The 25,186-nt window shown below is 49.5% G+C and overlaps 2 protein-coding genes across 7 annotated transcripts in view; one reads left to right on the top strand and one right to left on the bottom strand.

The window, feature by feature from the left end:
• Positions 1-25,186, bottom strand: part of KCTD10 (potassium channel tetramerization domain containing 10) — a 399,500-nt gene that overhangs the window by 352,923 nt on the left and 21,391 nt on the right. The gene's annotated exons all lie outside the window — the stretch shown is intronic.
• FAM222A (family with sequence similarity 222 member A) overlaps positions 19,752-25,186 on the top strand; it is an 87,451-nt gene continuing 82,016 nt past the window's right edge. Inside the window, exons 1-2 of one of the 2 annotated variants that reach the window (XM_032805435.1) lie at positions 19,752-19,855; positions 20,633-20,849. The gene's annotated coding sequence lies outside the window, so the exon portion shown is untranslated. The remainder of the gene's footprint in view (positions 19,856-20,632; positions 20,850-25,186) is intronic. The other variant, XM_032805436.1, reaches the window with a different exon arrangement.

The following is a 25,186-nucleotide window of genomic DNA, read 5'->3' as shown; positions in this document are numbered from 1 at the left end:
ATTTAATGCCAGCCCCTATGTTTATATGAATATCACCAGTAACAAAGAAGAACAAAACACTTGAGAAATGTTCTTTAGAAGCTGTTCTCTCATACTTCTAGCTTTCTCCACGTGGGTGTAGACGGACCCATCTTCAAACACAATGAATTTCCTGCAATGCATTCAGACCAGCTCTTGGGTAGAGAGAGAATCCCCCATAATATCTCCTGTAACTTCAGTGCAGGGAAACTTGAACTGCCAGAGGCAAAGCGGAACAGTCTGCAAGAATTAAATGGCTAATAATGGTGGGCATTTTGGGGCTTTCTTTCACATGACCAAGGATAATCAGAATCTTTCCTACCAGGCTGAGCAGAGAACAGAAAGTTAGAGGTATTCCTAGTGCCAGGTACAAAGAACCTGTAAGAGCATCTAAATCTGGCTTTGAGGAGAGCTGCCAAATAAAGGCAATTAAAATGCTAAATATGCAATGTGTTAATGTTGAGCAGTCCGAGTCAGAGGTCCGATACCTGATGGCGCTTGCTTATTGGGGAATGTTTAGGATGTCCAAAGCAAAATACTCAGGGTTTGTTCATCACTGTAAATATAGTTCCAAGGAAGAACAGGAGTGTAATTTTAAAATGGTATCTTGTGTTTGTACTGTGCCAAATGTGTGCAGAATGTAGAGGTGATGATCTGACTGGATCAAATACTCATGACATTTCTGGCTCTTGGTGCTTCAAGATACCAACAGTATTTCCTCTCTTGCAGCACTGTGCATGCCTCATTCCCTTTGTGTGGCTTCTCTGACACTTTACCTATGTGCAAGTTACCCCTTGTTGCTTGGCTGTCACAATGACATATTCCTAAGGGCAGAGTGCACATAGCTACTGTATAACGTTCTGTTTTCGGGGTGGTGGCAGTGAATGTTTAAAATTCCAAGGTTCAGTTCTGTTCTTTCAGCTCAGTAAAAGTGTCGCCAGTTACTGCAGTGGGACTGATGTTGAGCTTAGAGGAACGGTCTAGTGTTCATGGCTTTCCTCGGCTCTAGTGTAGACTTTTTGACTATAGGGCTTGTGTTTTCATTTATTACTAAAGATGTGTGTGTGCTCGCTCTGATTCTGACCAAACAAATCTTGTCACATTTTGAATGAAATGCAGCGAAAGGCATATGTTAGAAAATGTATTTGCAAGTCACATGTCTTAGGCACTTCTCAGGTTCCCACTGTGAGCATACACTGCTTCAGGGAGCCCTGTAGTGCATTTCTTAGGAAATGGCATGCAGAAGTGATACACATAACAAAATTGCAAGTGACCCATTTAATAGAGGGGTGTGTCTTTCTCTCCGTGCAGTGTCAAGTCATAATATACAGCTGACATTAATTGAACTTCTCCAAAGTACATTGCTTGCTAGAAGCGCATGTAACCTGCCAATAGCTTTCACATAACAGGTGTGACTGGGTGGGAGGGAAGAGGAACTTGTAATGTTCCTAACAGACATAGCCAATTACTGGAGGAAAACAGGAAACGCAGCCGAAGTGTAACCCATTTATGCACAAGAGGGCTTGTCAGATGTACTTGTTAAGGGGAAGGATTGGCTCAGGCATTTGAGTTTGATAAACAGCTTTCCAGTATGTGGGTTCCCTCACTTACCTTCTCAATTTAAGAAGCGGCAAACCTATCAAATAGAATTGAAGTGCTAGGGAACATCTGAATCTAGTCTAGGAAATCATTTGCCTTTTTGGAGGGGGGGATTCAGAGGTGCTTGGGGTGTGTGTGTCTGATTTAGGTAAGAGCGCTTTGATCCAATTAGCAGGAAAAGATTAGAAAAGCTATTAAAACCATTTTTTGTCTTTCTGAGTCCCTGCTGGCTAAAAGGGGAGGAAGCCAATCTTGGTCTTTAGGAACTTGGCATTTCTTCTTGTCCTTGCATGGCAGCTTTCTTGTTAGCTGAACAGTTCAGTAAATACCAGTGCAAGTTCTTTTCTCCATTCAAGCTGCAAGAGATGTTCAGTAGAAATAAGACCAATCATTAAAATTTAAACATCTAAGTCTCTGAATATTTATCCCAAGGCCGGAGTAAAGAAACCCATGGAATGATGTGATTGGTCAATTATTCTGAATAGAAACTAATAGCTGAATTTGCATAGTGAGTGTTTTTAATGGCTGACTTTCTTAGCTAGATGCTGATCTCTTTCTCACTGATCTACCTGCGGAGAACAAAAGGTCCCTATTAGGAAGCCATGGAGCCCAGTTTGTAGCTGCGCTGTGTACTCTGCTTTCTGTGGTGTTCTTCAGATATACTGGCCTTCTTTAGAGGTTTCGGAGATTGGAATCTCCAGTTTGGGTGCTCTCTCTTCATTGCTTTCTGTGGGTGTGTCAATATCACAATTGGCCATCCGTTCTGAGACTGGGGGTAGGAGTGAGCTATCCAAGGTGTTTGAGGGTGATCTTGAACAGCAGGTCTTTGCATCAAACAGTCCTGTGCCCAGGGGTGCTGGAACAGTTTGTGTTGTGAGGGTGCTGAGAGCCACTGAACCAGACTGTAAACCCTGGATCTGATGGAAACCACTTCAAGCCAGGGGCTGCAGCACTACCCCCAGTTCCAGCACCTATGTCTATGCCTCATGAATTAAGAACTTCTAATTATCATGACTGTACTTTTTTGGTATCATTGAGTAAATGTAGCCCTTGTGAAAGGTGCTGGCATCTGCAGTTCCCCAGTGACCTGCAGCACAGATGTGGCATGGTCAGCAGCAGTGCCAGATTCTCCCTGCATAGCCGGTCAGCTTCAAGCCTTATCTGGAGGGCGTGTCCTCTAGAGGCCAGCATGAGGAGAGTTTACTGCTTCTTCCTTGTCTTCTCTGCTGGAGAGATGATGTTCCCTGGGCACTGACTGAGACCCCAAATGCTTTTCTCACAAGCCACCAAACAGCCTGCAGGCAGGAATGATGCCTGATCTGAAATTGCCCTGAACCTGTGGCTGATGGGTGTGCAGTGACCTTCTCTGCAGTTACCCTGTACTCTTCTGTTATAAGCAGGGCCAATATAGAATGCCTTCTTCACAGGCCTGATGCTCTGGGCCTTTCTGTTGCAGTAACGGTTGGACTTTTATGGCTTGTCTTGATGCAGCAAGCTGTAGCCTGAACTCCTTTGTCAGAGGTGCCAGGCCCCCTGATGCTCGCATGCCCTTTGCTAGTGAGTCCTGGCGAGTGGCATGGCAAACCTGGGTGATCTGACAATCTTGATAAACGGCCAGTAGGGACCAGCACATGTTCCCCCAACTCATTCTCTTCCCCCAACCTGCTTGAACAGCTGTTTCAAGGAGTGGTTTGAGGGGGTCCCTTGAGCAAGGTGCACTGGCTGAGTCCCAGATCACTGAGTGCAAGGCTGAAATGCTGGAGAGCCTGGGGCACAGAGGCAGCTACATCTCAGACATCTGTAAGTAAAACGCTGGCCTCTTCTAAAATCCTGCAACTAAACTCAGCAGCCAAATCTCCAAAATAATTAATACCACCCTGCTCTTACACTGCACCCTGTGGGTGTCTGTGACTGAGTGGTAGCTGTGTGTGGGGGGGGAATTCTCTTTTTATAAAGCCCAGTCTGAGGGAAAATGCAAGTCCCTGCATATTCCATTGTTTTCCCAGTAATGTCAGATATTGGGGTTTGTTTGGCCGTCGCTTCTCTTAAAGCCAATGAGTTTTCCCCTCCCTGATCTTAGTTAGAATTGGGTTTCTAAAAGCATTGCGAGGTGGTCAAAAGTTGTTTACAGAGTACCAGTCTCGTTGGAGCTGTACACAGAGTAGAATGCATGTGCACTAGTAAAATACACATCTCTCGTGCTTGCAATACATGTGTATCTACAGGGTTGATTTGCGGCTGGGCTGGGATCGGATTGGTCTTTTCGCTTGTGCCACCCAACTGCCTGATTGTGGGTGTTTGGATTTGCATCCGCAGAAACAAGTCTTTCTGAGCAGAGCCCATGCTACCAAAGAGGGAGCCCGTCCTACTGCAAGTGATTGTGGAAATCGCATGTTCATCTGCAGCACGCATGTATGCGAAAATAAGACATTTCTCCTTTCTCTTCTGCCTGCACATTCCTCAAAAACCTAATATTCATGAAAGGTAATTCAATCAAACGGTGATTCCTATCAGCTAATGCAGCAAAGCTGGCACAGGGTGGGAATGGAAGCCTGGAACACAAAAGCCCTGTTTTATTACCTCCTGCTTGCCTCAGAATTGCTTTTCTCCCTCGAGTGAGCTGGCTAAAGCTGGCTTTATTATGTTAACCTATTTGCGTGTCAAGAGCTATTGTGCCTCTTTTTATCTGTGTTTGTATTTGCTCGGTGCAGGGAAGAAAAGGACGAGGCGAAAATGGATGGCTGGTCAGTGCTTTGCACTCTGGGGGCACTGATTGGTTACTAAGTGATTTTCTTCCCCGGTAATCGCTTTTATCTCAGAAGGATGTCATGGATAATTATAAGCCTTCTGACATCTTTTGAAATCTGCCTAATGGGTGTTTTAATTTACATGGGGAGAAGAGGCTGTTTGCGTTGCTCTGACTACAGGTTGTGTGGGTATATTGTTCTAAAAAAAAAAATATTTTCCGTGTAAAGTGGAAACGGCTCCCTGGGAATTTAGGGCTGGCAAGGCCCTGTCCTGCAGAGAAGCAGAATGAACCCAAAAGTCATGGCCCTCTGGGCAAACTGTGGCCTCATTTATAGTGAACCTCTGCCTGTAGTGAAAGCATGGCTGATTTCATGTCCCACTCAGGTTGTCCTGTATGTCCCAGTAACAGCTGATGGGCCTGGCTGGGCCTTGAATCCCCTCTGATGTTAGTCACTTTCCATGGTCTTTTTTTCCCTAAGGGCAGGGGAGTGCTTCTCCTTTCAAACAGTGTTCACAAATTGAAGTTTTGTATGTTAGGACCTCTCCACTCCTCCATGAGCTTCTCTTAACAAATATCCCCGGGCAGCAGGCTTGTAGCAGCGCCATTCTGAGAGAGTGCCGCTCATCCTGAGCTGTGTGGATACTACGCTCCTTTTCTAAACTTCCCTCCTTATTGCTGCCACAGGTATAGCGGCACTGGTGGGAGAGCGAGCTGAGATTGCTAGCCAGCTGAGCTGCTCCGTGTGCAGAGAGAACTGACTGAAGATCTGCCACGTGAGGTTAGAACTTGGGTTTGGCTAGCTGAAGCTAAAACATGGAATGCAGCAAACACATCGACATGAGGCAAACTCACACGGCTAATTAATTGCACGTACAGCCTGGCTCCAGCCACCATTGGGTTAGCCAGATACTTCCTTGGAACTCAGACTAATGGATGAGACGTTGCCCTGTGTAATATCCACAGGGTGTTGGGTTTAGATAATTTGCTCCGTGTATCTTACTCTTGCCCCTAGGCTCTCACTCTCCCATGGCTGCAAGTGTTTGTGGTGATAATGCATAGCTGTGTTTTAGGGGTTCCCAGAGGGAAGCTGGAGACGTTGGAAGCTGAGTTGGGGACCTAGGGGCTTTTGGTACCCAATGAGGTGCCTTGGGATTGTGGGATGAAAATACAAAACACTTTGTAAATGTCCCTCTAAAAAAAGCTGACTGTGAAATAGTTAACAATGTTGATATTTCCTTTCCCATTTTTAGGTTTCAGAGTCCATTTCCAATGAGTTAGTTGGGGCTGTTTGCAGCTCTCAAACAGGCTGTCTGTACAGTGGGGCAGAGATAGCTGCATCTGTTTGCAGTTGGGGCTTTCTTTACTACCCTAAAGGCTGGAGCCATCTTTCTTTTTTCGGGGGGGGGGGGGGGGAAGAGAATCTGCTTCCATCGCTGCAGAATACATGGGGCCTGGATAGCGATCTGAGGTTTGCATGGCGTGACCTACAAGCCACATATGCATTAGTGTTCTGCCATTCAGCCTTGGCCATCTTCTCCTTTAATATGGACCTATGGCTTGTAGAGACTATAGATCCCAGCATGCACAGAGAACTGGCCATTTGGCATTGAACTCCAGTCCTTCATATTACAGACTAGGTGAGTGCAGTCAGGTTACTTTTTGAAGACCATGAGTGACCCTGGCGTTCTGGGCCAGTTGCTAATGCAGCCTTCATTTAGGGAAAGTCTGGACACATCCCCTACTCAGAACGTTGGCGACTGGAGATCTTCCCAGCCCACGTCTGTGCAGGACAGCCCTGCCATCCGGAAAGGTTGTGTGTCTGCCTGGCTAGGCTTTCATACTGAGGGCTTGGGTAGAAATGCAGTAATTCTGAAACCCAGAGATTCCGAGAGAGCAGCCACGTGCTGCCCTTGGCAAAGACTCTCCAGCCGATGCTGTTTGCAGCAAGGCTCTTGGTGCGTTCTTAGGCACCCCACGCATTCCTGCTGGTAGTCACATGTCTGATGCCCTTTGAGCTATGCATAGATGTGGGGGCGATGCCACAATTCCATGAACTACATCAACTAAGCCCAACCCAACATCTCAATTAACATGGGAGCTTTAGCCCTAACCTGACCACGGTTCTGAGAACAATCCCTCACTGCCCCTGTAATTTGAACTGCCCCTGTGGCCCTGCAGAGCTCGCGTGGGCTCATAAAGGATAGCATACAAAGACTGTTGTAATACCACTGGCCTTGCCAACGGAGTAGGAGAGGAGGGAGTAGTGAACTTTCCTGAATTTGGCATTTGAAGAATGTGGCTGGCACAGACCCATGACCCAGTGCCTAGCCTGCTTCTGCCAACTCTATCTTGACATGTAGAGGTGAAAACAAAAATCAGTGTAAAATGTGATGCACCTGTTTCATTTGGGGCTGTCAGAGCTAGCAAAGGTAGATTGAGTTGAGGGGAGGAAGAAACCAGCAGAGTCCCTGTAGGACAGGCTGGGCAGCGTGCACCAGCTCTCTCCCTGGTCGTGCTCCCCAGATCGCTCTCAATGCTGTGCAAGGTGAGTAGGAAGTTATTAATGTGGATTTCTTTCCATCCCCGTCCCCTTCTCACGTAACATCTCGAAAGCCTTTTTCAGGCTCTGGGTGGTGTGGGGGTTTTGGTTGTTTTTGCTAGTGAGCAGCACAAACACATCTATTTATGGCTCGCTGTAAACAAACTCCCAATGAAAGAAAGTTAATGACCTGAAACTGACAAGAGCCTGCTGGGAATTTTTATAGCCCCTGGGATTCCTTTTGCTAAAGAGAAAGTAGATCAGCGTTTGTAACCCAGAACGGCAAGCTGCACCCCCCCCAAGCCCCTTGGAACAAAATCGCTCCCGAGCAGGAGCTGCCAAGGCACCAGGGCTTAACGAAGAGCAGCAGCAAAAACAGTGATTTTACCCGGTTATTGATGGTCTGAATTGAGCTTTTGGCCCACAGATAGATTGGGTGTGTGTGTGTGTGTGTGTTTCGGTGGGTTCCCCCCACTCCTGGAATCAAGGAATCTTCTACGCTTTTACCAGCTGTCTGTTGTAGGTCATTTTTGTCATGCTTCAGGCTAGAACTAAAGCTGGCTTATCAATGGTAACCAAACACTAATAAAGCCTTAATACTCTGCAGTGAAGATATTTAGCTGTCAGAGATAAATATTCTTATTGCTTTGTAATTCAGCTCCAGCTCCACAACAAGGGAGCGGTGGGGAGGAAAGATGCAAATACTGCCGGATGGTTTTTAATGTTGGTAATGCTGCTAGCCACTGTAGGTCACTGCTTCGAGAGGGTGAGCTCCTGCTCGGGTGTTTGACCCTCAGTTTTAGACTACACTGTTGCTAATCGCATGATATAAATATTCCCGTCAGTGCTACTGTATTACAAGACTGTTAGCATCGTGCGGCTTGGTCCATGTGCGTGCCTGTGGTGACACAGCCGAAAGCAGGGCCACTGTGCTGGGTGATATTTACTGACCTGGTCTCTTGCTCTGATATCTCTCCATTACCCCCATACGCACAGCCTGTATATATGCGCTTGGTTTGATTTACCGGGTAGAGCCGGCAGTTAAAACTGATAAATTGAAAGAGGCTTTAAGTGATTCAGGTTAATTATTAGTAGTCAGGGGAATATCAGTTTTTAAAGGGATGCCCTTGGCTAGTTTGGAGCATCAAAGCTTGGGTTTTGTCCTCAGAAGTTTACCAAACCTGATATAGAATAGGACAATTTTCCCTTTTTAAGTAAACGCTGGCCGAGTTTTAGATCTAGTGCGTTTTTCTGTGGTTCAGGAGTGCAGCATGTATTCGTGCCTGAGAATCAGAAAACACAAACAAAGTGAACTGAAACAGAACTGCCTATTCCTCGGTCCAAGGTGAGTGAAAGAAAGTGAAGTAATGGTATGTCAGAAATCCGTCTTGCTTGTAGGGCCATCGTCAATGTACTGTGGAGTCAGTTCCAAAAATGAGTTGCCAGCAACTTGAGGTTCAGGACCTTCCTGTGAGTCGCCCGGAGAACATTCATGTTTTCACCATTGTATTTTCCTAGCTTTTTAAAAAATGTTTCTCTTAGAAAACCCACAAGGAAGGGAAACTGCTTCTAGAGAGGCAGTTGCAGATTTGACTTGACACAAGGTACTGCTAGGTGCCCAAAGTAGACTCAGATATTGGGGCATTTTCTGCTGTCTTCCTGATCTTGGTGTTACGTGTAACAATAGGAGTGGGGGAGGAAATTGGAGAAGTGTTTGTTCATTTGTTTTGTTTTGTTTTTTTAAAACAACCATAAATTAAGACCAGGTCAAGGAATCATTTAAATTCTAGTGACTCCCATTTAATATGACATTTGAGTTGGTTTATGCATATTCTTCACTGGCTACCTTTCTGTCTTGTCATCTTGATGGTTCACTGCTTCCAGGGTTCTGCAGCCCCGTTCTGGCTTCAGAAGTACTGAATTGGAGTGTGCGTGCAATAGAAATACTCCATTAATATCTAGGTTGTAGTTTTACAATCTTGGAGGGCTTATCTTTTCTTGTGTAATTCCCATTAATGTCACTGGGAATTAAACAGACCAGAATAGACACATAATATCTAGACAGTCGGCAATGAGTTTCTGTGAGAATAAATCACTGGGGATGGAATGAATAAAATATACTGGAAAAACATCCTAACCACCTCCCTATATGTAGATCTACAGCAATCCAGAAATAACATCTGGTCCTAGCCCTGGAAAGAAATGTCTATATGTTAATGCTATCTAATGAGCTGGGTATAAAAGCAACTGCTGAAGTTAATAAAGGAAAATGTTTGCTGAAAAAGTGACAGATCCCCAGCAGAACTCTGCTCTGGGGTCAGGATGTTTCCTGTCTGCTCCGTTGAGGCGCTATTCTTCACCATAGCTTTGAAAAGGGGTTAACTCTGGTATGGGGTGAATATGGGATTTTCCATATTGATCCTAGATCCTTTCGAGTGCCCCTTGTTCGGTGGTGTGTACACACAGTCCTTGCGGCTCTCAGCACAGCTCTTGGGCTGCTGTGTCCCCAGGGGAGCCCAGCTGAGAGAAGGTTCTCATGGCTTTTGTATCAGCTAAAAGGTGCTTTGTGGCTGTAGCTCTGTCAAAGCAAACAGCTTTGTGGGGCGGGGGGGATCTGGAAAAGTATGAAAGGTTCAGTCAGGTTTTTCTGGATAACAGCACAGCCAAGGTCAGTTGTCTCTGACCCCCACGGCCTGGCACTCCCAGCATTGGCTGAGTCGTCATGGCAGGGATCGCTCCCCGGATCCAGACCCTCTGTTGAACAGACTTTTGCCCTGTGTGATGTTCAGAGAGCAGGGGCTCGAGCAGGAGCAATGGAACCCTTAGTGCAGCCTCTGCCCTATGGATGCCCTGCAGCAAAGGGGCCCTGCACTGGGCTGGGAAGAGAGCGATGCCAAGAACGGACTAAGTGCTAGGTAAGGAGAGAGCCAGCAATCTGGCATCATGGCTGGGGCCATGTGTGCACTGCCTGCTCTGTTTTTGACTCCCAGCCACTGGGCAGCACTGGTAACATCAGTCACCCCATCTCAGTCCTGCCCTGCAGCATGGCAGGGGTTCTGCCAGTGTCCTTCCCTGCGCCTTCATTGGACATATGCAGGCTGAAGCCCTGTTACCTTCAGAGCGGGTACCATGTGCCATGACGAGGGCAGCTTTCCCATACCCCAGTGCCTTCGCTCTGAGCTGTACAATTCCCTCCCGCTACCCCTGAAGGTGAGAGGTAGGTCAGTGTCGGTGCTCACCAAGGCTGTCTACACTGCCGCTTTCAGCGCTAAAACTTTCATTGTTCAGGGGTGTGAACACCCCCCCTCCCCCGAGCAACACAAGTTTTAGTGCTGAAAAGCGCCAGTATCAACTTCGCTTTATCGCCAGGAGCTGCACTCCCTACCGCTCTCCCGACGATAAAGCGACCACCTCTCATTCAGAGTGGGTTTTTTATCGCCAGGAGAGCTCTCCCTGACAGTACAGCGTGACTATACTTCCCACCGCACAGGGTGCAGACACACCCTAACTGAGCCTGGGCATTGCAAAGGGGGTCTGGGTCAGAGTTGTAAGCGTTCCTGGTGGACAGGAGTTGCCAGCTAAGCTCCCATGCCCCTCCTTCCCAGAAGCTGCCATGTAGCAATGAGGGATGCTGTTGGCTGAACACAAACTGGCAAAAGGCTCCTGCTCCTGGTGCTGGTCACCTGGGCCAGTCTGCCCCTGGAGGCCTGCCGGCCTTAGCCCTGTGCCCCTCCCAGCCACGTGCTCCGTCTTTCCCAGTGTCTGCCAGGAACACAAATGGAAGCAGCAGCTTTTCAACAGCCCTAATGCTTGGGGATATGAAAGATTAAGGTTGGTGACCATTTTTTAACTCAATAAAGGGAAAGACGAACTGGAGTCTGCAGTCCGGAGATATAATTAGTTTGCAGCAGTGGCGCTTTCTTGATTTAGCTTCAGAGAGCAGAACAAGACAAGGATGTTCTACCCAATTAGCAATAACATACAGTCGGAGCTTGAATAGGTGAGATAACAAGCTCTTTTTATGACTTTTCTTTACAGACTTTACAAAACAAGAGGGCATCAAGTCTTTATTTCTTTTCTCTAGGGAACAATTATTAGTGATCTAGGAATTTCCAAAGCCAAATGATACATTTGTTAACAAAAACAGTAAAAAGTGGAATGGTTAAAATCCAGCCATTGGCAGCCTGGGGGTGGAGTGGTGGGTGGCTCCTGCTAACGCAGCCTTCCAGTTCCTGTACGAGGTGTCGCTCGGGGCTGCTCTCCGTGCTGGCTGTTCCCCGCGGGACACGGGAGCTGTATTAAATGTTGGCTGGCTGCATGCAGCCCTATATAGCTGGAGGCACTCTGCCACAGCAAGTGCCCTTGTTTCCTATTAGAATTGTCTGCCCAAGGGTTGTTCTCCAAAGGCCCAGTGCGTTTGGCTGTCAGCTGAACACCTGCAGGGTATAACTCATAACCTACGACAGTGTAGCACCAGGGGCTAGCTGGGGTATTAATGCAATAGAATTGTTGCTTTCTTCTTTGATCTTGAGTGTTGGCTCCTGCGGGAAGTGTTGGGAGTCCCACTGCTCAGTGTTAAAGTTGCAAACTCTGACGGGCCCTTGGGGGGAAAAAATACAGGTGAACTGCACCAGAGCATTACCTGCAACTGTGAGAGGGAGCCAATATCTCTTGGTAACTGTAGGTGTGTTTACTAGGTGGAAAGAAGCCATCGCAACTCGGCATGGTACAGCCACCATGGCAACTAAGGTCAAAGTGTTCTTCAGGGGCGTCTTTGCTAAGGCTGAGTGATAATGGTCCAGCATTTGTGGGAAAAGTGCCCTGGGACGTTTGAGATACTAGAACTTGATCTGAGGTTCCCTACTACCCTCAGAGCTTGGGATTGGTGGGATGGGCCCACCGCACTGCGAGAACCGAGCTTAGTAAGTTGGTGAGCAACTCAGGGAAAAATTGGGATGTTAAGTGAGCCTTTGTCTTGATGGCCACCAGGGAAGGATAGCGTTTGGGGCTGTGACTGGAAGGGCGATGGGACTCACGGAGCACGTATTCATTACCCAGTGCCTAAAATAACTCCGTGGGGCACTGTAACAGTGCAGTGGGCTAAGAAACTTGTACGGCATGTGCAAAAAGTACACAAGATGGTAGTGGGAAATGTAGGGATACTGTGACCGGGCTGATCCTGGAGATGTGTATAGCGTGCCCCAGTGAGCGCCCCACAGGTAAGTTACCAAGTCACTTCATGTGTTGCCTCACTAATAAAAATTTGTTACTCCAATCAGCTGAGTAGTAAATCTCTGTCCAGCAGTTGAGTCAGTTAAGGCTGGGCTGGAGGGTAGGCTGTAGGAAATGGCTCTGTAGGTCAAACTGCTATCACTGATGCACCTGATGACTCATGTGCATGATCATCTCTGTTCTATTGCATTTTCCTATTGGCTTTCATAACCAGAGCAGCGCTGTCCCCACTGAACTCTGGTGCCACCACAGAGTAGTCGGTCACACAGAACTTGCTGCTGAGCTGACACTCAGTGAATGACTTGCCCTGTGCAGAGCTAGTTACTGTCAAGGATTTGAGTGGTGCTCAAGCAATGCAGGTCTTTGGCAACAGCCATGTGGCTTTCCCAGCACGGACGGGGCACATCCTGGCTGAGAATTGGTCCATTACAGCTAATGCCGAGCAGATGCTCACGGTGAAGCTGCTGCATATGAAGAGGTAGGAGGGGAGGAAAGGTAGGTGCTGTGTGCTCTAAACAGTGACAGGCAGCCAGCCCTGTTCCTGATCTTCTGCTTTTGCTCCAAGTCCCTTCTCATAACTCTGCCTGTCACCTCCTCAGAGCTCTGCTGGGGTTCATCCAGGTCTTGACGCTGGCTTTGCATGTTTCCTTAGCTGCACCTTCACGGCTTCCGATTGCCACTGCTGCCCTTCCATGCAGCATGGCTTCCTTGCTCACTAAACTGCACAGGGTCCTCAGTGCACAGGTAGGGAGATCTCACTTGGGGGAGCAAAGAATCTTGTGGCACCTTATAGACTAACAGACGTTTTGAAGCATGAGCTTTCGTGGGTGAATACCCACTTCGTCGGATATTCACCCACGAAAGCTCATGCTTCAAAACGCCTGTTAGTCTATAAGGTGCCACAGGATTCTTTGCTGCTTTTACAGATCCAGACTAACACGGCTACCCCTCTGATACTGTGGGGAGGGGCAACTCTGCTGTCTTTCCAATCCACCCTCAAATCCCTGCATGGACTTGCATGCATCTGACTCCATGGCTGATGCCTATTCAGTCCCTCCCATCTTGGCTGGCTGTGTTCTGTCCCTGTACCTTGCACAGCAGGAATCTCTCACTAGGCTTCCTCTGGGCTGCAGAGTCCCATGTTTTAAGCCCTCCCCTTGGCGTACACTTGGCTTCCTGGAGGAGTTGTGAGATGCATGATCTTGAACACTTGTGGACCTCACAAGTCCAGCTGCTGCATTGGTATGTCTCACAATAGAAAAGTGATGCCACCTAGCTCTTCTGCAGGGCTTTTCATCAGCAGAGCTCAAAGCAGTTTAGAAAGGTGGTAACCTTCGTCATCCCTGTTTTTTACAGATGAGGAAATTGAGGCACAGAGAAGGGAGGTGACATGCATAAGGCCAGTAGCCAAGCTAGGAATAGAACCTAGGTCGTCAGGACCAAGTCCAGTGCTTTATCCACTAGGAAACACTGCCTCCCTATATTTGATTGTTTTACATTATGGCCAGACTCTTGGTACCTTACTGTGCTCCCTGCTACTCAGTACCTTAAATAACATGGTGAACAGCTGGCTTCAATTGGGGGCGGAGTGGCGGTGTGTGGTCACTGTCTTTTGCTAGGCAGCAGTGTTAGACTGGGCAAGGATGGATGTTTATAGGGAATTATAAGATCTAGTAGGATTTTGCAGATTCCCCTTTAGCTCCAGGGGAGCAGGCCAGGTCATGGTTCACGAAACTAAAGGCCCAGTGGCTGTTTCCACGTGTCGGCTGGGTGCTATAGCTGGCAACCATGGCCTGTTACAGATTGAGTGTTCTCCTCTCAAAATGGTTTTCTTTTTCAAGCCCACGCCTCAGGCTTTTGGGTGTAAAATGGGATCTCCCCCCGCCCCCTCTTGGGCTGTATTGGTAACCAGATCTCGGTCTCCCTCTGAATGTGGATGGAATCGGCCTTTGCTTTTTCACCCTCCCTTGTCAGCGCCTGAATAGTACAATCGTATTTCAGATAACTGACAAATCAAGTCATGCAAAGTGAGAGTTTAATTGCAAACAGTTTTTATGGATTGCGCTCACATCTGTGCTGTCATATGCAAAAGACAAAACAAAATCACCCTGATCTTTTTCCACCCCAACTAATCCACTTGGAAAGAGACACAGTTGGAGGCTTCAAATCAGGAGCTAGTGAGATATTTCTGCCTGCCTTTGCAAAGCAAATCTCAGCTCTGGGCTGCAGGTGCTCGAGGGTACGGAGTGGGCTCTGGCTCCATTGCTATGCCTGGCATTCAGTGCAGCTCCCTGCATGGTTTGGGCTGATTGACAGTAAAACGATTTGGTGGAAGGCAGCTTGTTGAGGCTTCATCTCCTGTTGTGTGTGTTTTTGTTGCAGTGCTATTAATGTTACATTAAAAACTGATTCTAGTTAGTCGTGTGGGCAATAAGTTTTATGAGATGACGGCCAATAAAACGAGGGATGTGTGTGTGCAGTGAATATTTCTTATCTGCTAGGATAAGGATTTATGTCTCATTAACTGGCAAATTGCCCTGTGTCCTCGGCCAGAGGGTTCCCCGGTTCTGCTCTCTGCTGAATATACTGCCTTGAGTTGCCCTAGGATGCTGTGAGGGGTTTTTGACTCCTAAGCAAGCCCCCTTCCCCACTTGGGGAGCAGCTTTTGAGGCCTCATCTCTGACTGCATGGCATGAAGGGCAGGATTCCGGAGGGCCTGTTTCAGGTTAGAGGCGTTAACGGTGCTGCTCTGATTCCAAGGCGCGCCTCATGTCTGCCTCCTCCCCAAGCAGAGGAGTTCAAGTGGGGTTGGTTGTGTTGGCGGAAGGGAAGCTCCAGGCTTCTGTGAGAGCAGCAGCATGTTGCTGGTACAGGGAAACCCGAACCCCGTGTGGAGCTGGGCTTGGAGGGAGCTCTGTGTCTGCCCCGCTCTCCTTTTCCTTGTTTCCTGGAGAGGAGGCTCCATCTCCCAAGAAGGGAGACCCCCAGTGCCAGCGCTCTGTCCTGGGAATGGCAGGACATGGCTTTAATTCTGTGGTATGCCAGCACCAGGAGCAAAATGCCATGGTGCCCTAGCCCTTTCCGAGGGGCACAAGGCTGGGTTCTACCAGCAGCCCCAGTGACTTAATCGTAAGACCTGCTGCTTTTCTCCCTGAACCTTCCCTGTCTGGCTCTCTTGGGCTAGCAGAGTCTGTCTCGGAGAAGCCGCGTCCATAGCCAAGCACGAGGCCCCAGCTTGTGTCTGGGTTGGCACTGGGAGCTCCACTGTCCTTGTTCCCTAGGGTACAGAGCAGTCCTCTATTGGTCACTCACCCAGGAGGTAGCTCCTGCCCGGCAGCTGCAGGAGGCGCCCCTTGGCTAAGGGGAGCAGTGCAAATAGTTTTTGGTGCCCTCTCGTCGCTGGGTAGCAGGACACCAGTGGCCCTCGTGTTTGAAAATAGCCATTGCCCTGTGGTGCCTTTCAAGGTCTGCTTGAAACTGAAACGTGACCTTTCCCAGCCTGCAACGCCTGGCTGGGTGTGAACACTGGGACTGCGTGTGGCATGTGACTGTGAGCTGCCCAGTAGCATTCAGGGTCCAAGTTACCTTCCTTGAGCTTGCAGTAAGGAGCACTTCCAGGGGCATGGCTTCCGCTTGGGGCACCAGTGGGACAACACTTCTTGCCTGCTACGACTGAGCCTGGGTTTGCTCAAGCGGCATCAGAACCCCCTCTCCTCGGTGGCAGCTTCCGAGACAGCAGAGCCCAAGCTGGCATGCCTTTCCCAGGGAAAACTCCCCTTGGAGCTGGCTGAGATTCTGTACGGGGCCATGGTGACTGTGAAATCCCACCGTGCGGGGGCACGTGAGGCGTCGTGAGGAGCTGGTGTCCCGGTAGGGGCAAGCAGCCCACAGAGTGGCTGTTGCTGTGCTCTTTGGGAAGCCGGGACCCCCTTTCAGCAGTGTGGTGCTCGATATCTGTGTGTGGGTCGAACGGGCGGCTGAGTTACAGGGCTGTCGCAGACATGGCATCCGTCACGGGAGAGCGTGAGCCTGGGGGTCATTGGAACCAGCGCAGGCTATTTGTTTTGGTTGGTTGGTGTGTGGCTGTCACTAATCTAAACTGCATTTCCCTTTTAAGGGAAAGGCATATGGGTGTTCTGTAGCTTCGGTGAGACGCTGCTACTCTGTGACCTCCAGTCTTGTCCCCTGCACAGCATCGGCTAGATAACCAGATGGCTGCCATCTGATAGCGCTGTGTTCCCACTTGATATTGCTGATCGATGGCAATTGATTTTCCTCCTGTGTAAACCTGAAGTGGTCAAGGACTGCTGAGGGGTTTTTCTGTTCTCAGAGAGAGCTCAAACTCTTCTCCTTTCGTTTTTCTTCTGAGGCCTGGTTTCTGGGTCCTCAGGCTCCCACGCTGCTGCCTTTGCTTAGACTCTGCCCCCAAACGCAGGCTCCACCCACCATGTTAGGGACTGTCCTAAAATCTGGGGCTTTCACAGATTACCCACGATACAAACTGCCTAGTAAAACCTCGGTGCTGAAAGCTTGGGTTTGGGTTAATTCATCTGTGCTTTTAATAACTGACACCACTCCATGATCTGGTGATGGGACAGTAGATGGGCAGGGCTCTGAGTTACTCCAGAGAATTCTTGTCCAGGTGGCTGGTGGGTCTTGCCCACATGTGCAGGGTCTAACTGATCACCACATGTGGGTCTGGAAGGAATTTTCCCCTGTCTCCAATTGGCAGAGACCCTTGGGAGGGAGAGGGGAGGGAGTCACCTTCCTCTGCAGCATAGGCATGGGTCGATTGCAGGTTTGAACTCATGTAAATGGTGGAGTCTCTGGAACTTGAAGTCTTTAAACCATGATTTGAGGACATCAGTAACTCAGCTGGAGGTCTGGACTCTGTTACAGGAGTTGGAGGGTGAGGTTCAACGGGCTGCGATGTGTCGGAGCTCAGACCAGATGATCACAATGGTCCCTTCTGGCCTTACAGTCTGAGCCTGTGTTCATATGGGGTATTTTCTTGTTGCTTTTCACTCCTTGCTTAACAAAATCGGAGGCTGTCTGGCTGTCTTCTCGCAGCGTACCAGCAGGTTTGTGCGGGTTTCCAGCTCAGCGCAGAGAGAGGGCTAAATCCACACAGGCCCTACTCCCTTTGAAACCCAGAGTGGCCCATTTCTATTTCTGTCAGGCTGGGCCCAGTTTGGGACCAGTGTTGGGCTGCTGGGCTCTTGAAAGGGACTCGGAAATGCAGCTCCAGGAGTGATCAGGAACGGGTTGGGCTGGGTTAGAGATGCTGAGAGCCCTGAAGCTGGTGTTAAAGTGAAGGGGACCTGATCCCTTGCAATGTTCCTGCGCGTCCGTTACAGGAGAAACTAGCTGTTCACCCCCTAACCCCAGACAATTGTCACTAATTGCCACTCTGTTGGCAGAGGAGGCACTGAGTGGCTGTTTCCCCTGTCCCTGCACCCCCAGGGCTGAGCACGATGGCAGGGCTGCTACTGCTATAGAGAGGAATGGGGGACAGTGGAGGCCAGTGTAGTCGGTTCCCCTCAGCCAGTGCAGAGTGGCTTCGCTGCGTTCTTCACCCGTCACCCTGGCGCTTGGGGGAGAAGGAAGCTGCTGAGCCAATTGCCAGCCGTTTGCTTTTGTGCATGCAGTGCCAGTAGCTGTGTGAGCGATGTGGTACCCAAATGCAGCACCCCTCATGCACGCCTTGCTGCCAGTGCTGCCCAGGCAAGCAGAAACTCCTCACCCCCGCTGCTAGCCATGGTTCTGAACCCACCCGAGCAGAGTTCACTTGTTCATTGGGGTCTGTAGCTTAGGGGGGAGGAGGGGGAAGAGCCGTCTGTGGGAACGAGAGTGACCGCCTTTCTCCCGCGTCTCTCTCATCCAGCAGGGTCTGGCTGATGGCACACCGTCCTAGAGCAGAACTCCTGAGGGCTGGGGGCCAAGCCTGCTCCCGGCCCAGAGAGCTCTGTGAGGGCTCTGTAGCACGCGCTGCTGATCTGTTGTATGGAGGAGCATGTGCACCAAGGGGTGTTCTAAAATATGGCATTGTGGCAAAAATCTTCCACAGGTGTTGCTACCTGGCGGGGGCGCTCGTGTAGATCAGCTGCCGTCGTGCCAATCACTGCGCCCAAAGCACTGTGGTGTGGTGGCTGAAATGCCAGTGCTGGGCTCCACGTAGAGCCCCTGCTGGAGCTGCCAGCAATGGGTAACCCTTTGGCAGGAAAACACCGTCGGGGAGGAGGACCAGGCCGGCCACATTGCCTCACTCCCCACCCTCTCTGTCTAGGTCTTATGCTGTTCCCATCTCCATGGTGTCTGGGCTGATGCTAAGCTTGCCTGTCGGCTCATGCAGAGTCCGCCAGGGAAGGCCCTCAAGCTCTCTTCCTGCCTATCCTGAGCATGGTGGCCAAGGGATTCAGGATGGAATATGCACCCTCAGCTTCAGCTCTCGTGTGGCCAAGGGCTCCAGTCACAGGAGGGGTGGGGAGGAGCACCTGTTCTTGAACCCAGAGGTGCTGGCCTGAATCGCCTCCTTTCCTTTCCTTTCCTTTCCTTTCCTTCCCTTCCCTTCCCTTCTCTGCACCTCCATCATTGCAGGAAGCAAAACTCTCATGTCCTCTCGCAGCTGCAAATGGGGGAACCCTGCTGCGGGCTTCAGCTAGATCATCCTGCAGAACCCTGTCTCCATCTTTGGAGCTCTGCCTGCTAGGTGACAAGGGGCTGCTCAGCCAGAAAGGAGACCTTTGGGTGGGGCTGTAGGTTAGTGGAGCTGAGTCTGGAGCAAAGGAAGAAGGCAGCACAGCCGTGCTATTAATGCCACACAATGATCATCAGCTCGCATTGTAATCATTAAGACTATTAGAAGGAAACGTTCGCTTGAAGCTAATGTCAGACTTTGTGTTCTGCTTTGCAAACGCTCACAATTAATGCCAATCAGATTCAGGAATAAGCCAACTTGAAATCATGTCTGTTTCATCTCATTTGTCAGCTGTTGCCATTCTGTGTTGTACATTTTCATACAATTGCTATAAACATAAAAGGAAAACTCCGCATTCTTCAGAGGGCTCTTGTATTGTTCTGTGTTCGTTTTAATTACTTTGCATTCAGAGGCTCATCTGGCCTCTCCAAACAGCAACAGAAAGTAGGTCTTTGTAAAACAAATATAGAAATCTTGATAGATCCCTTATTTTCCCATTCAGCCCTTATGTTGGATTATCTACAGCTAAATAAGAAAAGCCTGTTAATTTCCCTTTTGCAGGGAGCTTTTTGTCTCTGCTCTGAACTTGGGCTGTTTTGTGCATGTGTTTCCTCTCGAAGGAAATCTCAGAGGAGAGAGCACAGGGTGGGGAAAGCTGGAAGTTGACCGGATGGTGGTATAATCCCTGGTACAAAAGTCCACATTAATTATAAGAATTCCTACTGTAATCTTAGAAATCTATCTTTTCTGCGGAAGGAGCTCATTAAAGAATACCATTCATTTCCAGCTCCCCGGGTGAGAAGGGTTTAAATCTCCTAAGCTCTGTGCTACAAAATAGACTTAGGGTGATGGACTTTTTTTAAATATTAAAAGTTGAGGTTTTTTTTTTTTTTTTTTTTTTTTTTTCTGCAGACTTGCAGCACAGACAAAGCGTAACCTAATTAGGCGAGGATGGTGAGGACAGGAGCCACTGCAGCTTTAGGAGATCACCGCCTTGAATAGCTTCCCCATCTGTTGACTGGTAAATGTATCTCTTTCCTCAATGCACGTCTTTGATTACATGCCGGGGCCCTGCCGCCTCCCCTCGTGCTGTGAAAAGAGCCGTCTCTCAGAGAGAATGAGGTTTCCTCTGGCCATCCTGGGAAGCCCGGGAGGAGTGAGCCAACGTGAGATAGGCCTTTTGTGTGTGTTCATTGCTCCCAGGGCAAAGAGGGAGTGGGGGAGGTGGGGCGGGAAAAGGGATGTGGCGGAATTGTGCTGCCCCTAAACATACAGAGCGGACTGAAAAATAGGCTTTCCATTTGCGGAGAGCTCTAGTGTATCCAGTGGCATGGTAAGAGGGCAAAGGGTGGGTGCCAACCCAGGGCTGTGGTGAACTCTCCTGTGGAACCGTAAAGACTAGAGAGTCTAGAGCAAAGTGGCGATGTGGAGGCAAGGATCTGATGTCCACCGCGGGTGTAGGCTGGAGCAGGGCGCTCCCCAGCACAGGCTAGTTCTGATGAAGACGGCGCCAGCCACTTACAGATGGAAGCACATAGGGCAAGAGACAAGCAGCAAGTGCTACCCTGGAAAGAGTAACCTAAGCGTGCCGTCTGTGTTGCCGCCGCTGTATTGTGGTTCTGGGTAGGGGTGCTGGCCGGCTGGGGCACTTGCCTTTCTGATGGTGCAGGCTGGAGCAAGGGGTGAATTTGTGGTCTGCGTTAACAGGGTCAGACATGTAGGTTGTGCAGTGTGTGTGTTGCTGCAAAGGCTCTATGCAAACATGTTAATTTGTTTTCTTTCTTCCCTTGCCTTTCAGGATAATTGGTTGCATTTGAAGTCTTTGTGAAAGCCTTTGATTATAGTAATTTCAGCAGTGTGATCTACCCTGGATTCCTTCCTTAGATTCTTTCACCGTTCAGGCACTTGGGGCCTGTAATTACATGAGCCAGTGCAGCTCTACTTTGGTTTGCAGCGGAGCTGGGAAAGGGTTGGGCTAGTTGCCCTCTGGCAGCTGCTGCCCATGGTCTGGGCAAGTGAGCGGCGTGTCCCTGATGTGATGCTTCAGGAGCGCACGAGATGTGCGGAGTGAGCAGCTCTTGGACACACAGTGTGCCAAGTGCAGGGAGTGTAGACGTAGCAGACCCAGGCCATTCTAGGTCTCTCTGTAGAGATGCAGTGGCTTGGCTTAGAGCCCTGATCAAACAGCAGTCCAGGAGCCTGCCGAGCTCTGCTGAGCCGCCGTCGCTCTTTGAGCCATGTTTGATGGGGGGAGATTGCTGGGGAGACGGGAGCAGAGGGGCTAAGGGGATTTGTGCTACTGAAATGAAACTTGGCACTAAGTTCTGCGAGTCCATGCAGAAAAGTCATGCAGTGCAGGCTGAAATGCGTGCAGCACAGCTGTGAATGGGGATTACTGCACACAGCACGGAAAGGGATGTAGTGATGTGTGTGAGAGTAACTGGGTTAGCATCTCACTCAGGGCCTTCCCATTCAGGACTGGAAGCCTGGCTGGAGCAGTTAGCACTTTCCTATGGCTGTCTGAACAGACATGGTTTGTGTCTCCTGATGGCTGCAGCCTGAACCTGAGCAGCCAGTGCAGGGTGGCAGTTGGGATCCCCAGTGCTCTGACCCTTCCCTGCTGCTTGACAAAATGCCTCTGTTTGCAGGCTCCTCGTCCTGAGTCTTCATTCCTGTGTGGCAGTGTCAGGGTCCCAATGTAGTGGGAAAACCCACCTCCCCAGGGGAGAGGAGTAGGAGGCAGCGCAGTGCAGGCGCAAGCAGGAAGCGGTTGAGATTTCACACCGGCTGGCTGGCCCTTGAGAAGCGAAGCCCCCAGGGGCGCGGTGCCACCTTGAAAACTCTTCCCATTGATCTCCTATAAACATGCGGCTGCTGGAGCCAGAGCTGCGCATGGGATTGAAGCGCGGCGTAATTGTGCCCGACAAGCGTGATTTCTTTTCAAAGTGATGGCAGTGCGGCTTTTTGCAAGGCTGCCCCAGAGGTGGCATTCCTCCCGCGCGCCCTGATCCTACGGGACTTAGCGAGTGTAAAAAATTAGGGGAAATCTGTGTATTTTAAAGACCGCCCGCTCTGCCGGGACCCTCAGTTAGCAACGTGCGCGCCCTGGCCCTGCGACTCCGTTGGCTCCTTCCTGTTCCTGCCCCAAAATGAAACCACCCAAGTCGGCGCTTGACCTTTTGCTAGTGTGTCTGCTGCCTGGCTGGGGTCTGACATTTTGTTCCTGGTCCCACCTACTGACCTTCTCCTCAGAGATGTGTGTGCACACGCCACTTCTAATTACTGACACCCCGGTCAGCCTCTTTCAGCTGCTTTTCACCTCACTCCGTCTCACGGCGAGCTGCGCCTGGCCCCTCCCCATCCAGCATGACTTTGTAAATGGAAGCAGACAGCATCCCGGCAGTGTGTGTCTCTCTTTATGAGCTGGCAGGAGATAAGCCCTCCTTCTAATCTAGCTCCCGGCAGCACGTGGCTGCTCTCCGTGTCACCTTGGGCCTCATGTTTATCCCCTTCACGTGCCAATTTAAGTGGAGAGCCACTAACGAACTGCCCCCAGACCTCTCCACGCCAGGCAGCCGCTTCCGAAGCCAGCACAGAAGAGGCAGCGAGGCTGGCCAGGAGTTGGTGCTGCAAGAAGTCGTCCTGCCAGGGGAGGGTTACATGGCAGCTCTGCTGCATACTAGCTCTTCCCTCCTGGTGATCTCTGGCCAAGGAGAGCTGCGTCTAAGCACCGCTGGCTGTGGTGCCACGGGCTGACTGAAGCAGGGGCCAGTGTACTGCCAAGTTGCAGTTCTGTCCCAGCCGAGGTGCTCTGGGCTCGGCCTGTCTCTGCAATTCGTTCTGTTCGGCGAGCTAACATGGCACCCGACTCCCAAGGCCTCTCCTGCTCACATTGGAAATGGAAGTCACACAATCCGGATTTACATCAAGATCATTGGGGGAGCAAACCCCCTAAGTGTAGGGGCCTGTATGAAGTCATTCCCTCACAGTTTTATGCCGAGCCCATTCCTGTGGTGTCTGAGCCCTGATATCTATTCCAAGGTAGGCGTGGCTATACCGGATCAGACCAGGGCCCGTCTGCTCCAGTATCTGGTCTCTGACGGTGGCCAGTGCCAGCTGATAGTGTCATGGGCCGAGTTCCCCCATTTAAAATATCAAGATTCCCTGGAGCCACCAGTTCCAATAAAGGCAGGTGTGACTTGTCCCTTCCTGCTTCCAACTGCTCTGTCTTTGGGCTCAGACTTTCTCACGTTAAACACAATTTGCTGACTCAGCTTTGCTCCAGCTCCACCCCAACAATGGCAGAAAGTCCCATCTACACCGCATACCCTTTAAAAAGCCCTTATCCCTGTTTGAGTGAAGGTTGGCCCCAGTGTCTTTTCTCCTCTGTCTCTTGAGCACTGGTTGGCTGTTGCTTTTCTCCCCAGAGGTGGCTGCATTTCACTGGTGCTGTTTGTGATGCACTTTGTGGATCCTTCAGGCTGGGTTAGGGTGACCAGATAGCAAGTGTGAAAAATTGGGACTGGGGGTGGGGGGTAACAGGAGCCTATATAAGAAAAAGACCCAAAAAATTGGGACACTCTCTCTAAAATTGGGACATCTGGTCACCCTAGGCTGGATTGTCCTATATAAATGCAAGATGGTGATTTAGATGCATTCAACTCATGTTAAACAAGTCTCCTCTCTCACCAAACGTTTCCCTGATCAATAGACTGCAGAGGGGCTTCATTTATAATTCCACTTTTAATTTTTCCATCAGATGTCTGTCTGTCTGTCTCTCTTGTGAGAAGTCAGTGTGTCATTGCACAGCTATACCAACTGAATGGCAGCACGTTTCTCTCTGGTAGTTATAGAGGGCCACTCAACAGAGCGTCTAGGGTGTGGGCCCCATACCCAGTTGTTTTGATTGTTTTCCCGGTGATCTTGCTTTATGTCAGTTTGGGTGTTTGAGGCTGGGGGATGGGAGTGACATTCCAGGAACGTAAGGTTACTGTAGGAGCAAAAATCTTCTACCTGCGTACCTGAAATCAACACCTCACATTCAGAATGTCTCCTCGGTGTAATTTCCAGGCTGCGGGGGGGAAGCAGGGGGCTGCCATGGGAGTAGAGCTGTGCCCTTCCCCCATGAGTGATGTGGGACTAAAGAAATCTGGGCATGCTATTTCCACCCATTCTACTGGACATCGGTGGTGCATTTGCCTGTAATGAAGTAATAATTGTAGCTCATCAGTATAGCGAGGCCTGGAGGCAGTGTTATTGGACTCAGTGCAGTGCGCTGATTTCTCAAAAGTAATGTCGCCTCTATTTGTCATGTTGCACTTTTCTCTGATAAATTCTTGGCCGTTCCACCTGGGGTTGCATCTGCACACCCTGTTCCGGCTGCCAAAGCGAAGGCTGTGACCCCGTTACTTGAGCTTACAGCAAATCCTCCAAAGGAAGGGAAATGGCCCTGTAAAGTGACGTAAAGGACAACATATAGTCACTTTTTAAAAGAGGTTTTATCAACTCCAGGAATTGCTAGATTTGTGTTCTTGTAGTGGTTTTAAAACAAAAAAAGAAGCTTTTTTGTTTGTTTTTTAAGTATCTTCCTTGAGCATTTTGCAATAAAAAGAAACCAAAATGAGGCCTCTTGGATTTAAAGATTCCACAACAGTGTTGTAAATGCAAACGCAGCATACGTGAGTGCATGGCTTTTTTGTTTAGCTAAAATCCCTTTCCAAAGCAACATAAGTTAAACCCAAAAGCCACTCTTATTCCAGGAGAAAAGTCAACTCAGGGAGTTAGTTGTATACCAGTCTAACAATAACCATAAAATTCACGACTCTGCTCACACCAATATAACTTGCCCGTGTGACAAGCCTCAAGGGAAGTACAAAAATCAAAGTGCTTCAGTGTTGAAAAGTTTGGCTCTATACTCCATTGCCTAGTGTGGGCCTGTGGTGACTTGAATGTGACTCAACGGCCGGTCTTCTGTGGTGCTCCAAGTACACTGCCCTCCTGTGCCTCCTCGTGCGTTGCAGAACTGGGGCCTTTGATGGCCAAGATCCTCCTTGTAGCCAAAGGTGTTGCTAGTAACCAAGCTAAAGAATTTTCTTCCAAATTTTCTTGTAGTCTCTCTCTCGGCGCGGTTCTTCTGCCGCCCAAGTCAGCAGCCATTACGAAGGCATCTGAGACATGTTGGTTTCGAGGCTCATTATTAACCTGTTAAAGAGCTCTTCCTGCTCACAGCTAAAATAGATCTTTAATCTCTGCCCAAAATAGCTCATTTGATGGGAGGCCTCTTTAAAGCTGACACACAAATTTCACCAGGCTGCCCCAGCCCCCACCTTGGTGTCTGCAAATGCTCAGTAGC

This window comes from Chelonoidis abingdonii, chromosome 22, assembly GCF_003597395.2.
Source record: "Chelonoidis abingdonii isolate Lonesome George chromosome 22, CheloAbing_2.0, whole genome shotgun sequence".
NCBI lineage: Eukaryota > Metazoa > Chordata > Testudines > Testudinidae > Chelonoidis > Chelonoidis abingdonii.
Note: the sequence above shows the minus strand (reverse complement) of the source record. Positions and strands in the feature narration are given on the sequence as shown.